Source organism: Palaemon carinicauda, chromosome 2 (genome assembly GCF_036898095.1).
Source record: "Palaemon carinicauda isolate YSFRI2023 chromosome 2, ASM3689809v2, whole genome shotgun sequence".
In the NCBI taxonomy this organism is placed as follows: Eukaryota; Metazoa; Arthropoda; class Malacostraca; order Decapoda; family Palaemonidae; genus Palaemon; species Palaemon carinicauda.
Window position 1 is genome coordinate 118471117 of NC_090726.1, and position 13773 is coordinate 118484889.

The following is a 13773-nucleotide window of genomic DNA, read 5'->3' on the forward strand; positions in this document are numbered from 1 at the left end:
CAGTACCACCCCAGGTATAGTGAATGACCACTGACAGACAGTTTCTGTGGTGGGGTACCCCTGACAGACATGCCCAAATGACCAGACCCCATAAGTGACCTAGATCAGCTGAAAAGTGAACCAAATGAAACTTGTTGTAAAATTATCAGTACCACTCCAGGTTTAGTGAATGACCACTGACAGACAGTTTCTGTGGTGGGGTACCCCTGACAGACATGCCCAAATGACCAGACCCCATAAGTGACCTAGATCAGCTGAAAAGCGAACCAAATGAAACTAGTTGTAAAATTATCAGTACCACTCCAGGTATAGTGAATGACCATTGACAGACAGTTTCTGTGGTGGGGTACCCCTGACAGACATGCCCAAATGACCAGACCCCATAAGTGACCTAGATCAGCTGAAAAGCGAACCAAATGAAACTACTTGTAAAATTATCAGTACCACCCCAGGTATAGTGATTGACAATCAATCTTTCAATGTGCTTTACAACATTAAATTTGTTTCAGGTTCAAAGTAACTGAAGAAATGGACCAAGACAAATCTCCTTCCCAGGTGGAAGATCTATTGGAAAGTTTCACAGAGGAGCCATCTCAAACTGGAGATGAAAATAAATGTACATCACCAATAGTAAACGGGAAGGTAATGAAAATTTCAACTTCTAATTGTTTTAGTGGTGTTTTCAGATCATTTAGAACAAACATTTGTTATTGTATGAAGCACTAATGGTATTAAGAAGTTTGTTATTTGTGGATGTTTTTTTTTCTAGGGTAATGAAAATGGTGCGGTGGCCTCTATCTGTTTCATCTGCAAAACGTTAACTGAAGAGGATAAACAGTTGAAGAGAATTGAAAGAACAGGACCCTCCTTGAAGAATGCAGCATCCATTCGTTCCATCCTGATGAGTGACAAATATGAAGAGGTCACAAGGAGGATTATGAGCTCTGACTTTTGTGGTGAAATGTACCATCCCTCCTGCCACCGAAGATACACTGCTGTGAAGAGACCAAAAGATGAGTTGGGTCCATCAAAGAGAGACACAAGGTCAAGCAGTGTCTTGCCAAAGACTGAGAGACATGGCATCTTAAAGAGAGAGTGTATCTTCTGTGGGAAGGAGAGGAAAAAGAAACGGGGAAAAGAGGAACCGCTTACATCGATTGCAACTAAAGATGGCTGTGATACACTATTGGAGCGGGCCCATAGATCCACAAATGACCATTTCAAAAGTTTGATCATGGGCAATATTGATCTTATTGCCAAAGAGGGTAAATACCACAAGTCGTGCAGATGGCATTTCATGCATGAGACAGAAGTGGCAGAAACAAGTTGTGCAACACCTCATGATATCCATAAAAGGGCGTTCAAATCACTGTGTGGTTTCATCACAGAACAAATTATCAAAAATGAAAAGTCTCTGATGGTGACATCATTGTTGAATAAGTACAAAGCTGAATACACAAGTAATGGAGGTGATCCTCAAGATGTTGACGCATACACAACACAAAATCTGATAAGGAAAGTTCAAGACAAATTTGGTGACCAAGTCCGAGTGAAGCTTGCTGACAATAGAAGGGGAAATTTCATCCATGCCGCATCACTCACTGAAGAACAGGCACGAGTACATTTGTATGACAACACAAAGGAACACGAGGAAAATGAAAAACTTATATGGGCGGCCCTCCATCTTCGTTCCCAGATCATGCAGTTGCCAAAATTCAAAGTGCCTGATCCAGCCACAGTGCAAAATTTGAAAGAAAGTGCACCGGATATACCAAAGCAACTGGAGCTGTTTTTTTAGAAGCCTCTTAGGTGGCCTTACACCAAACTTACAAGGGCCTCAAAATGGGGCAATTGACCGAAGGGCCTCATCGATGGCATCTGATGCTGTGTTCAATGCTACGCATGGTACAGTTAAGCCGTGGAAACACACTGCAATGGGACTGGGTGTAGCTTCACTGACAGGATCGAAGTTAACATTGCAGATTTTGAACCGTGCAGGTCATAGCATTAGTTACTGTGACGCTAAAGGTCTTGAAACTGAATTCGCTTATTCAGTTTCATCAGGTAGTCATGTTGCACCTGATGGTATTTATTTACTCGCAGATAGAGCAACAGCCTGTGTATGGGACAACAATGATGCAAATGTGGAGACACTAGATGGAAAAGCAACACTTCATTCCACTGTTGGTCACACGTATCAAAACACAGCTGAGCAAGACAAGGGGCCATTTAGTAACTCTTCCTTTCAGTTGCGTGATGGAAAAAATAGAAGAACATTTGTGGGAAATGAGCAGGAAATTCCTCCACTTAGAAAATCCTTGAAGGCAGCCATCTTCACCAGTACGGCTGCAACAGTCACGAGTCAAGGCAGTGGTAGCGCCTTATCTCTACAACTCCATCAAAGACCAGGGCTTCAGCTGAAACCATTGGATTTGTACTGGTTTTTGCAACTGAGAAAAGGTGACACTTCACTTTATGCAGGATTCATCAGCAATTTTGTGAAGGACATGCTCCCACTGCAACGAATCTGCTATATGGACCCAATTCCAAAATCTCCTACAGATAATGCAGTTGTGAGAGAGACTATGATTCGTACTCTTAATGTTGCAAAGGAAACTGGACAAAGTTATGCAGTCGTGACGTATGATCTGGCGGTTGCCCTCAAAGCTTATTCCATCCAAGCTCTCGAGTCCCCTCTCTTTGACAAGTTACTGATCATGTTAGGCAATTTTCACATTGAGCTAGCATTTTATGGTGCAATCGGAACTATGATCAACGAAAGTGGAATAGAATTTATCCTAACTGAAGCAGAAGTCTTGGCAGAGGGTTCGATGATGGGCTTCATGAAGGGGAAGTTCTACAATCGTTGTATAAGAATTCATGAACTTCTGGCTAATGTAATGGAACAGAAGCTGTATGACCGTTTCGTGCAAGACCTTGCAGAGGAGGAGTATCAAGCATTTCAAGATGTGATGATGATGATTCCATCAAATCAAGTTGAAGACCATCTCTCTGATCCAGTTGTTATGCAGCACCTTCTGAAATATGAAGAATTCTTCTATTCTGTCATGGAGGGAACCATTGGCTCAATGGCTCAGTTCTGGGGAACATATGTATTCCTGGTAAACAGGGTACACCGCGAGCTACAGCGTTGTGTTAAAACAAATGATGTAGATGGATACATAGATGTTTTCCCAGTCATACTGGATGTCTTCTTCTCTTTAAATCGTCCAAATTACGCCAGATGGGGAACACTGTTTCTACACAAGCTGACATCTTCCCACCCTCAACTCAGAGAAATACTTCAGAAGGGGGCTTTTTCAATACGGCGAACAAAGAAGAACTACTCCAGGTCGGCAGTTGATCTCTCACTTGAACAAACAGTAAATCGGGATGCAGCGTCCAGTATGAAAGGGATTGTAGCCTTCAGAAATTCTGAAAATGCCAGACGAAGATGGTCCATGACCATGACCCAGAGAGCCATGGCCGTACTGGAGCTGAGAACTTTTGCTGGACTTGAAGTGGGAGAGAGTGCCACAGCACAGTGCCGTTCATACAGAATAAGAAAAGACAACAAGCAAATGCAGGCTCTAAGTGAGAAAATAGACGAATTCTACAATCCCTTCAGTCCTGAAGCTCCAGACACAATGGTGAACCTTGCAACTGGGCGGGCGGCAACAAAAGAGACTGAGAAGTATCTCCTCGGAACATTGCAAAGGGGGCAGGTAGCAAGACAACAATTCGAAAGAGAGTGGCACAAGGACTCAGCAAGATTTCTGAAGTCAGTAAAAAGGATAAGGGTGAATAACTTCGCATCTGAAAACGAAAAGAAGAAGAAAAAAGGGACGACTCCTGCTACAGAAACTGCAAAGAGGGTTGAAAGTCTGAGGGACTTTTTCATAAGAATCATCATTGTTGTGGCCGAAAATACCAACTTCGATCTCAGGCACGTTCTCAGGTACCCAATCACGTCATATCCTCTTTCCCTGGCACATGCTGATGGAGCACTCTTGAAGAGCAGGAAGCATACATTACTGAATAGGCTGGAAGAGTTCCAGAAAGACACACCAATCTCAACAGAGGTACATCAAGGTATTTGTGTTCGGATATATGATGGAGGCCTGCTTATTCATTCTGTCTTGTCAGTTATGAATGTTGGAACATCATATGGAGCTATTGCCCGAACCATCCTATCTACAGTATGCACTGGTGGAGGGGATGAAATCCATGTCTGCCTTGATAAGTACGTCGAAAATTCAGTCAAGGACAGTGAGAGGAAATTGCGTGGTGCAGAAGATTCTGTTTACACAATCACTGGACCTAACCAAACAATGAGACACAAAGGAGCAAAACTTCTCAAGAATGGAATGTTCAAAAACGAACTTGGAAAATTTCTGCTAAAGGAATGGGGGGGAAATCACTATTGGAACATCCTAAATGGAAAAACACTGTATGCCTCTTATGGCGGTGAATGTTTCCAATATACGCCAAATGACTTCCAGGAGATCTCAGTGACCAGCCCAGCTCACCTCCAGGCCAACCACGACGAGGCAGATACCCTTATAGCATTCCACCTGGAAAATACCTCAGGAAGCAAGGTCCTTGTATGAGCATCTGATACAGATGTTCTCATTATACTTATTGGTATACTTGGAAATCAAGACCCAGAAGTGAGGTCCTCCAAAAATGTCTTCATGGACTGTGGCAGCGGAAACAGCAGGCGGTACATTAATGTCACCAATATTGTAGAGGTCCTTGAGGAGCGAAAATCAGGACTTCCAAAAGCACTGGCGGGGTACCACGCATTCACTGGATGTGACTTCACATCAGCCTTTTACAGGTAGGATTTTGTTCCATCTTTAAATGACAGATTGAGTTGGCATACTCATTGTACAGCAAAGATTTAGAATCATGACAAAATTAAGTTAACTAGTTTGAAGAGATAGTCATGCTGTTGTTACCTACATGATTCATATTCCCCTTCAGGAAAGGCAAAGTCAAACCTCTGGAAATACTTGAGAAGGACCCAACTGGAAGCTTTCTCCAGTTGTTCTCCAACATGGGTGAAGTTGACGGTGAAGTTGACATAGACGTGGCATCCGAGTTTGTTTGCAAGATGTATGGCCAAAACAAAGAACGTGATGTAGATGAAGCACATTATAGAAAAATTATGCAGATGTCGGGCACAGTAGATAAGGTATATATGTATCAAGTGTGTTGGGTTTTCAGGATGTAGCATGTCTCCCTTGAATTGACTTAAGAGAGTAACAGTGTATTCAAATCGTAACCTCCAATGCACATTCTATGATATTTCTTTCTGTCTCTCACTCTAGGGTCTTAACAACCCACATTTATTTTGACACGAAAAGCATTCTGAGTGTATTGCTCAATTATTTCAATCTAATCTAACTTAAGAACATTCTCTTTTTAAGTATTTTGTCATATGATTCCACATTCCTTTCAGGAAAACCCACTTCTTCATATCAAGAAGGTTGACTGCGCATTGTTGCCCCCAACACGTCGGACACTTGAGAAAAAACTACTGAGGGCACACTACGTGACAGTTTTGTGGAGTCATGCCAACACAAAATCACCTGATCAAGGCCTATGCGCCATTGATTATGGTTGGACAGTAGATGGTGACTTGTTGCAGCCAACCTGGTTTGATGGACCAGCCGTTCCTGATTCTTTATTTGCTAATGACAGTGACAAAGATCAGGAAACTCTTAGTCAATCCGAGGAAACAGTGATGGAAACTGATAACCTTGATGAACTGAGTGACTATGACCAGTGTGAGGATGAGCCATGGAGTGAGGACTCAGATTCTGATACTGAAGAGATGGATTAGTATATTTAATAGTTGGTCCTCCATTGACACAATACATTTAATGCGAGGTTATAGTATGTGCACAAAACATTTAACGATGTAATATATATGGCCAGCCGGATCTATCCCTCTTTTATTTACTATTATTTCTCAGCTTCCACAATGATGTGAAAGGAATTATTATGGATTATATTCTCATTCAGTCTAATCAATTCTATTGTGCATGTACGATATTAGATATTAAATATTAGATATTAGATATATGTTTCAGAAAATGCACTTAATCCATTGTAACTGTTCGATGATAAGCACTTATTATCAGGATGGCGTTATTTACTTTGGTGTCTTTCAGAAAAAATAATTTTAATTTTATTTATATTTACTTCTTCAATATTTCTTTAAGCATTACATTGTCAGGGATGTAGATGTTCTATGGGAAACAATGTTCACTTCAACATTGGCCAGTGATGAGTATACATGATAATTTTGTATGTTCGTTTCATTCTATTTCATCTGTTTCGCTTACAAGCTAATCTAGCTTAACCCCTACTGTACTTGGATGTAGTGACCAGTGTTACAAAGCATCATTACATCTTGGTCCTGAAGGAATTAATTATGGGGTTTGGTCATTTGGGCATGTCTGTCAGGGGTACCCCACCACAGAAACTGTCAGTGGTCATTCACTATACCTGGAGTGGTACTGATGATTTTACAACAAGTTTCATTTGGTTCGCTTTTCAGCTGATCTAGGTCACTTATGGGGTCTGGTCATTTGGGCATGTCTGTCAGGGGTACCCCACCACAAACTGCCTGTCAGTGGTCATTCACTATACCTGGAGTGGTACTGATAATTTTACAACAAGTTTCATTTCGTTCGCTTTTCAGCTGATCTAGGTCACTTACGGGGTCTGGTCATTTGGGCATGTCTGTCAGGGGTACCCCACCATAGAAACTGTCTGTCAGTGGTCATTCACTATACCTGGAGTGGTACTGATGATTTTACAACAAGTTTCATTTGGTTCGCTTTTCAGCTGATCTAGGTCACTTACGGGGTCTGGTCATTTGGGCATGTCTGTCAGGGGTACCCCACCACAGAAACTGTCTGTCAGTGGTCATTCACTATACCTGGGGTGGTACTGGTGATTTTACAACAAGTTTCATTCGGTTCGCTTTTCAGCTGATCTAGGTCAATTTTGACGTGGCAGTTACGTAAGTCTGTCAGGGTCACGCCACCACACAAAAAGTCTGTCAGTACCCATTCCCAGTTCCTGGAGGTATAAGGGACATTTCAACACCATTATCAAGTGGTTCACTTTCCAGCTGATCTAGGTCAATTTTTCCATATCACTTTCATGCCGCTGAGGGCCACACCCACCACCAGATCCCCGGCAGACTTGAGTTTTCATAAACAGTGATATGCATACAACATCACTATGACTAAGAAAATTGGTTCGCTTTTCAGCTACCCAAACCACTCCGGGCTCCTGCTCTAATACCTAAATGTGAACTGCCTCTCCTATCAAAGCTGCCCATTCAAACTTTGACCACATTAATTAACTGGGTTATGTGATCCCGCCGTTTTGGATGGAGAATCATTAGTCTATATGGTCTGCCCTAACTGACCACCATCTCGTGCATTCTTCAGAAAAAAGAGCCGAATCCTTGAATCAGAGGAATAACAGCAGTAGGGCTCCCCATTAACATCCTTGCCGAGAAACAAGAGTCTAGTTTCCCGGCATAATAACTTCTCTTTGTGTTCTATCTATCTTCAATTGTCTTCTTACCATTATGGCTAGGATACAATAAGATGATAAAAAGGCCTCTTTTGATTTTGTTGGTGTTTCAATGATCACCATAGGGAATAGTTGAATTCTGTTTTGCCTAGTGATTATCATGACTTAAGAGCTTTGGACTTGGCCTCTGAATCTGGATGTGAACAAATCTTAAGTGAAGCTACTCACAGGTCTGGTAACTGCTAGGACCTTGTATAAACTGAGTCTCGTTGCACTATGACTAGTACAGTTGGTTATATGGCCTGACATTGCTGACCCCGATCTCGTGCATTCTTCAAAAAAAAAAAAGCCAGATCCTTGAACCAGAGGAATGACAGCAGTAGGATTCCCCATTAACGTCCTTGCCAAGAAACAAGAGTTTAGTTTCCTGGCATGATAATTTCTATTTGTGTTCTATCAACTTGAATTCTGACATGGATGATTCTATCTCCAATTGTCTTCTTACCATTATGGCTAAGATACAATGAGATGATAAAAAGGCCTCTTTTGTTTTTGTTGGTGTTTCAATGCTCACCATAGGGAATGGATGAATTCTGTTTTGCCTAGTGATTATTATTATTATTATTATTATTATTATTACTAACCAAGCTACAACACTAGTTGGAAAGGCAAGATGCTATAAGCCCAAGGGCTCCAATAGGGAAAAATAACCCTGTGAGGAAAGGAAATAAGGATATAAATAAATGAGGGGAATAAATTAACAATAAATCATTCTAAAAACAGTAACAACGCCAAAACAGATATGTCCTATATAAACTATTAACAACGTCAAAAACAGATACGTCATATATAAACTATAAAAAGACTCATGTCAGCCTGGTCAAAATAAAAACATTTGCTCCAACTTTGAACTTTTGAAGTTCTACTGATTCAACTACCCGATTAGGAAGATCATTCCACAACTTGGTAACAGCTGGAATAAAACTTTTAGAATACTGTGTAGTATTGAGCCTCATGATGGAGAAGGTCTGGCTATTAGAATTAACTGTCTGTCTAGTATTGCAAACAGGTTAGAATTGTCCAGGGAGATCTGAATGTAAAGGATGGTCAGAGTTATGAAAAATCTTATGCAACATGCATAATGAACTAATTGAACGACGGTGCCAATGATTAATATCTAGATCAGGAATAAGAAATTTAATAGACCGTAAGTTTCTGTCTAACAAATTAAGATGAGAATCAGCAGCTGAACACCAGACAGGAGAACAATACTCAAAACAAGGTTGAATGAAAGAATTAAAACACTTCTTCAGAATAGATTGATCACCGAAAATCTTAAAAGACTTTCTCAATAAGCCAATTTTTTATGCAATTGAAGAAGACACAGACCTAATGTGTTTCTCAAAAATAAATTTGCTGTTGAGAATCACACCTAAAATTTTAAAAGAGTCATACAAATTCAAAGAAACATTATCAATACTGATATCTGGATGTTGAGGAGCCACCGTCCTATCATGACTTAAGAGCTTTGGACTTTGCCTCTGAATCTGGCTGTAAACAAGTCTTAAGTGAAGCTACTCACAGGTCTGGTATCGGCTTGAACCTCGTATAAACTGAGTCTCGTTGCTCTATGACTAGTGAAGTTTGTTCTTCATTTGGGATATCTAATTATGTCTTAATTTCATTAGTAGTGAAGACAAAGCAGCATGTCCCTGATGAGTCATACTCATGTAATATTTACATATAATCTCAAGCAGACTGGAATGGCATTTTGAGTGATCTTTTAAACTTAAATTGGTCACAATTGTATAATAGCGTGGAGCCTTATCTCATTTTGAATGAGAATTTTGTCAACGCAATTGATAGGAGCATCCCTTTTCGTGTGCTAAAGTACTGAGTGAAAAACAAACCCTGGTTCAGTGATGATTGTAGATATGCTTATTTGGAGAAGCAGGAGGCCTATCATCTTTGGAAGGCTAACAGATCAGATTTGACTTTGAATAACTTTGCTCAGCTAAGAGATTTTGCTCAGAGAGGTAAAGCTTCAGCTGAAAAGGGATACAAATTAACCAGAAAGAAATCATTTCTGGTACAACCCATGAACATAAGTGGTGGGCTAGCATTAAATCTGGACTCTTTGGTGTACACGTAACAGTTCCTCCTTTACTTAAACCAGATGTCTATCACTCACTGTCCAAAGGAAAAGGCAACCCTTTTGGCTGATGTGTTCAAGTAGAGTAATGAGGAACTCGATGTTCTTCATTCCTGGTTTCCTGAGGCTAAGCTAACTAGTTTAGCCTTTCAGTCTTATGAAATTTAAGCTCTCTTGATGGACCTTGATGCATATAGAGGCTCAGACCCAAATAGTATTTTTCATTTGATTTTTATAAAAAAAAAAAGCTGATTTCTTAGCTCCTTAATTATCTGTTATTTTCTGCAAGTCGGCAAGAAGAGTTTCTTTTAGCACTTGTTTGAGAATAGGTAATATTACTCAAGTATGCAAATGTGTTTGTGGCAGATCACGTTGAGCTGATTACCACCCAATTTCCATAACTCGGATATTATATGAAGTTATTTAACATGTTTTGGCAAAACGTCCAAATAGGTTTGATGAAGGTAATCATCTGCTGTCAATTTGTCCCTAGTAAAGGCCTTGGAACATGTGATGCCCTTCTTACAATGTCTGATGCTGTACAAAAATCCCTTGATGGTGGTCAGGAAGTTTTTATGATTGGCCTTCATTTTATTACTGTCTTTGTCAATGTTAATCATAAGGCCCTTGTTTTCAAACTCAAACAGTTTGTAGTGGGTGGCTCTTTTCTTAGTATTATTATTGAATTTTTAAGTAATAGATCACAAAATGTTGTCGTTGATAGGCATCATAGTGAGAGTGGGAATACGATATCTGGTGTTCCTCAGGGTAGTGTACTTGGCCCCTTACTTTTCATACTATATACACATGACTTATGGTTTGGTCTAGAAAACAAGCTTGTTTCATATGTAGATGATGCTACTCTCTTTACATCAATTTCATCTACTGAATGTAGATTTGGGGATGCCGAATCCCTTAACCTTTGCACTGCGACTCGTGATCGTCCATCAAAATGGCAAGATTTAGGAAAAAATATGTTAAGGTAAATGTTTTGATATATGCTTTGAGAGGAAGAGCATTAAATGTCGAATCTAGTAGTATATAACAAATCTTGTGAAATTAACTGTAAGCACTTTTACTTGCGAATAAATGTCGTAAATTCCGCTGCCAGCCATAAGAGCATATTATTCCGAGACTGGGGGGAAGACGGTGTGGAGTCTTATTTTGACGGTAAATTAAAGACACTGCAGGCAGCCTCTTTTGGAAGATATTCCGTCAGCTTTTCGGCCTACGTTTGAATGACCTCAATGACATCACTTGGTCTTTGTTCTAAATCCTTCATTCCTTGCATTTGCAAAGCTTTCACTTATGAACATAGGGCAATAAGTATTTGATTACTCTTTACACAGTTGTAAAGGATTTATAAGATTTGATTTCTTAAAAATATTAATTACTAACTTTTACTGAGTATTATATTCTTCCCATTTTCACGAAGTATATTATAATTATGTTGCAAACATTATATATGGTACCCTATAATCAACATATCGATTACGATAAGTAGATATTTAGATTGGCCTACTTGTATTTGTATTACACCAATGATTGTTGTAGCAGATGGTTGTTATATATTCTTTCATAGTTATTTTAAAAAAATCATTTCAGAGAAGAAAGCTCTCTTATATGCATACCATAACTATCAGTTGCACTAAAGTTTTACTCTCACAAATGGTCATAATTATACGCACAAATTAACATAGATACTTAATTGTGTGATATAGCCCTGGAAAGGTATGATGGGTCGTATGCGACCCCTACAGCATTTTCAAAACCTGTTTTTTCCCCATAAATCATCAGCTGTCTCGAATATGGAAGTGATCGACCTGCAAGGGGTGACTAGTCTACATGCCATTGTCTGCTTTAGGACTGATTTTCGTCTAACTTCCCTCCTTCCCCGTTTTTTTACCCCCCCAGGGGTCGACCTCGACCCTGACATACCTTTATAGGGGTAAGTGATCAAACAGCAAAGTTATTACATAATTATAAATTGTCGAACAGTGTTGATACTTGTTTGGTTCTTTATAGTTGGAAAGTGTGGATGGATGGTGTGTCTACCACTTGCATGACATTGGTTTTGGCTTAGATGCCATATATTGCCATGAGGTCCATTTTCCCTCAAATGCTAATTTCTGAATTTTTTTCATTTTTTGCAAATTTGATTTTTTTCTATTTATTTTGAATTTATCTTCAATAATGGCCAGCAGGCAGTATTCCCTCGGCATGGATGTCATCAACACACTTCTAATGGAGTTAAAAAGAGATGTTGATGATAATATGGAGTTTGCAACCCCATTCTTCATTTCAAGTGGTAGATTGGGCTGTAAGAGTTGTTGCGAACTGCGGCCATTTTGTTGACATACCCGAAAGATAAGTTGGCATATCTCTATATATTCTTGTTCTGTATAGAATTCGTGATATTTTGGTATATTTTAATGCATAAATATCATATTTTATAGGAGATACAATGATTTTCATAAGAAATTTACATTGTGAAACTAGGCCGTCAAAAAATGACCTTTAGATTTCGCCCCTGATATAACAGTAAATTACATCTTAGTGAACATTTTATTATGTATTTCTGTTCTAAGATAATATGAGTTTATTCTATAAAAAAATTAGCCTCTTCCTATTTCATTTGGGTACCCAAAAAAATTCATGAAATTTGGACAAATTTTTTTGGCCAAAAAAAGTTACCCTTTTTTTCTCATTTCAGATCTTGACTTCTATGGGTCCAACTCATTTCCAGCAATTACACGCTGTTGTTTTGCCATCTAAGAAGGTGTCCCTAAAGGGATTTATGTGTATATGTATATTTCTATTTTTTGTGAATATTTACGTCAAGTCTTTTTTTTTGTATACTTAAATTTTTAATATATTTCCAATAAATAGTTATTTTGTAGATGGGTATCATTTATATTTTCAGTAGTTTTTAGCATTCTTTGAAGTATTTTTAGCAAGTCAAACAATACAGATTGATGCATAACTAAATTTTCCTGAATTTTTTTTCGGAGTCAGGGTCGCGCGCGACCGAGTATACCCTTAAAGGGGTGTCCGAGGAGCGTACCTATCCAGGGATAGAGAGAAAATTATGATAATTGGACGAGACAGATATCTAATTACTTCGAGCACAACTGTCCCAACGCAGACAAATTTTTTTCTAAAAGTTATAATTCAGGAAACGAGATAAGTCAGAGGCGAATCTGATATTTCAAATTTATATATATTTCAATAAAAAATTCTACAAAATCAATCTTGAGCACTTCAATTACTTTATCAAGTCCAAAATCCTGGGTAGCGTCTTCAAATCATGTGCTCATACATCAATTAAATACTCATCATATTTCCTGGGCAAGACTACAGCAGGGAGACTAGTTTTTACTTGTTACTCTACATAACACTAAAAAAGTATAAGTCCAAATCAAAAGCTTAGCTTGGGTTCCCTCAGCATAACGGAGTGACATGAGCCCTGGCCAGTGGCTCTCCACGAACTGGCTCTATGTGTGGCAGACTATCAAGACATGGTCCTTTGGGCATTATGGGGTAGGTGCCATCTTGCTCAGGTGGTTTGAGGTACGGGTCTGCTGTTTCCAAGTAGTTTGCACCGGTCTCCTGGCTGTAGTCTTCCCACCATTCTGTAAGAACAAAGAAGAGACAGGAAAAGGTACTCGTCATTTATATATGAGATAGCAACAGCCCTCTGTGGCTACTGGGAGCTGAGTTTATGTCTATTCTCAAGCGACGACAGCAGAAGAGGTCATTCACATGACCCCAAAGGGGTTTCAGTTCTTTGTTACGTGTGACACAACATTTCATGATAATCAGGATAAGTAAAAAAGTGTAATTATTCAGTATATAAATTTTCATTATTGATAAGGTTATCAAACTAAAATACAAAATAAAATAACGAAAATAAGATATTTAGAAAAAATACATTTCTCCTTAGCTACAAACAGAATTAGAAAACCTTTACAGTATGGTATATTTTAAAATAATGCAAAGAGGAACATCATATGCAGAACACTGTTATATGTTCTTTGGGATTTCCTTTCTTTCTTAGTACT

General features: G+C 39.1%; 1 pseudogene; it reads left to right on the forward strand.

Moving 5' to 3' along the window:
• Positions 1–2647: 2647 nt before the first annotated feature.
• Positions 2648–5848, forward strand: LOC137619639 (uncharacterized; annotated as a pseudogene).
• The last annotated feature ends 7925 nt before the right edge of the window (positions 5849–13773 follow it).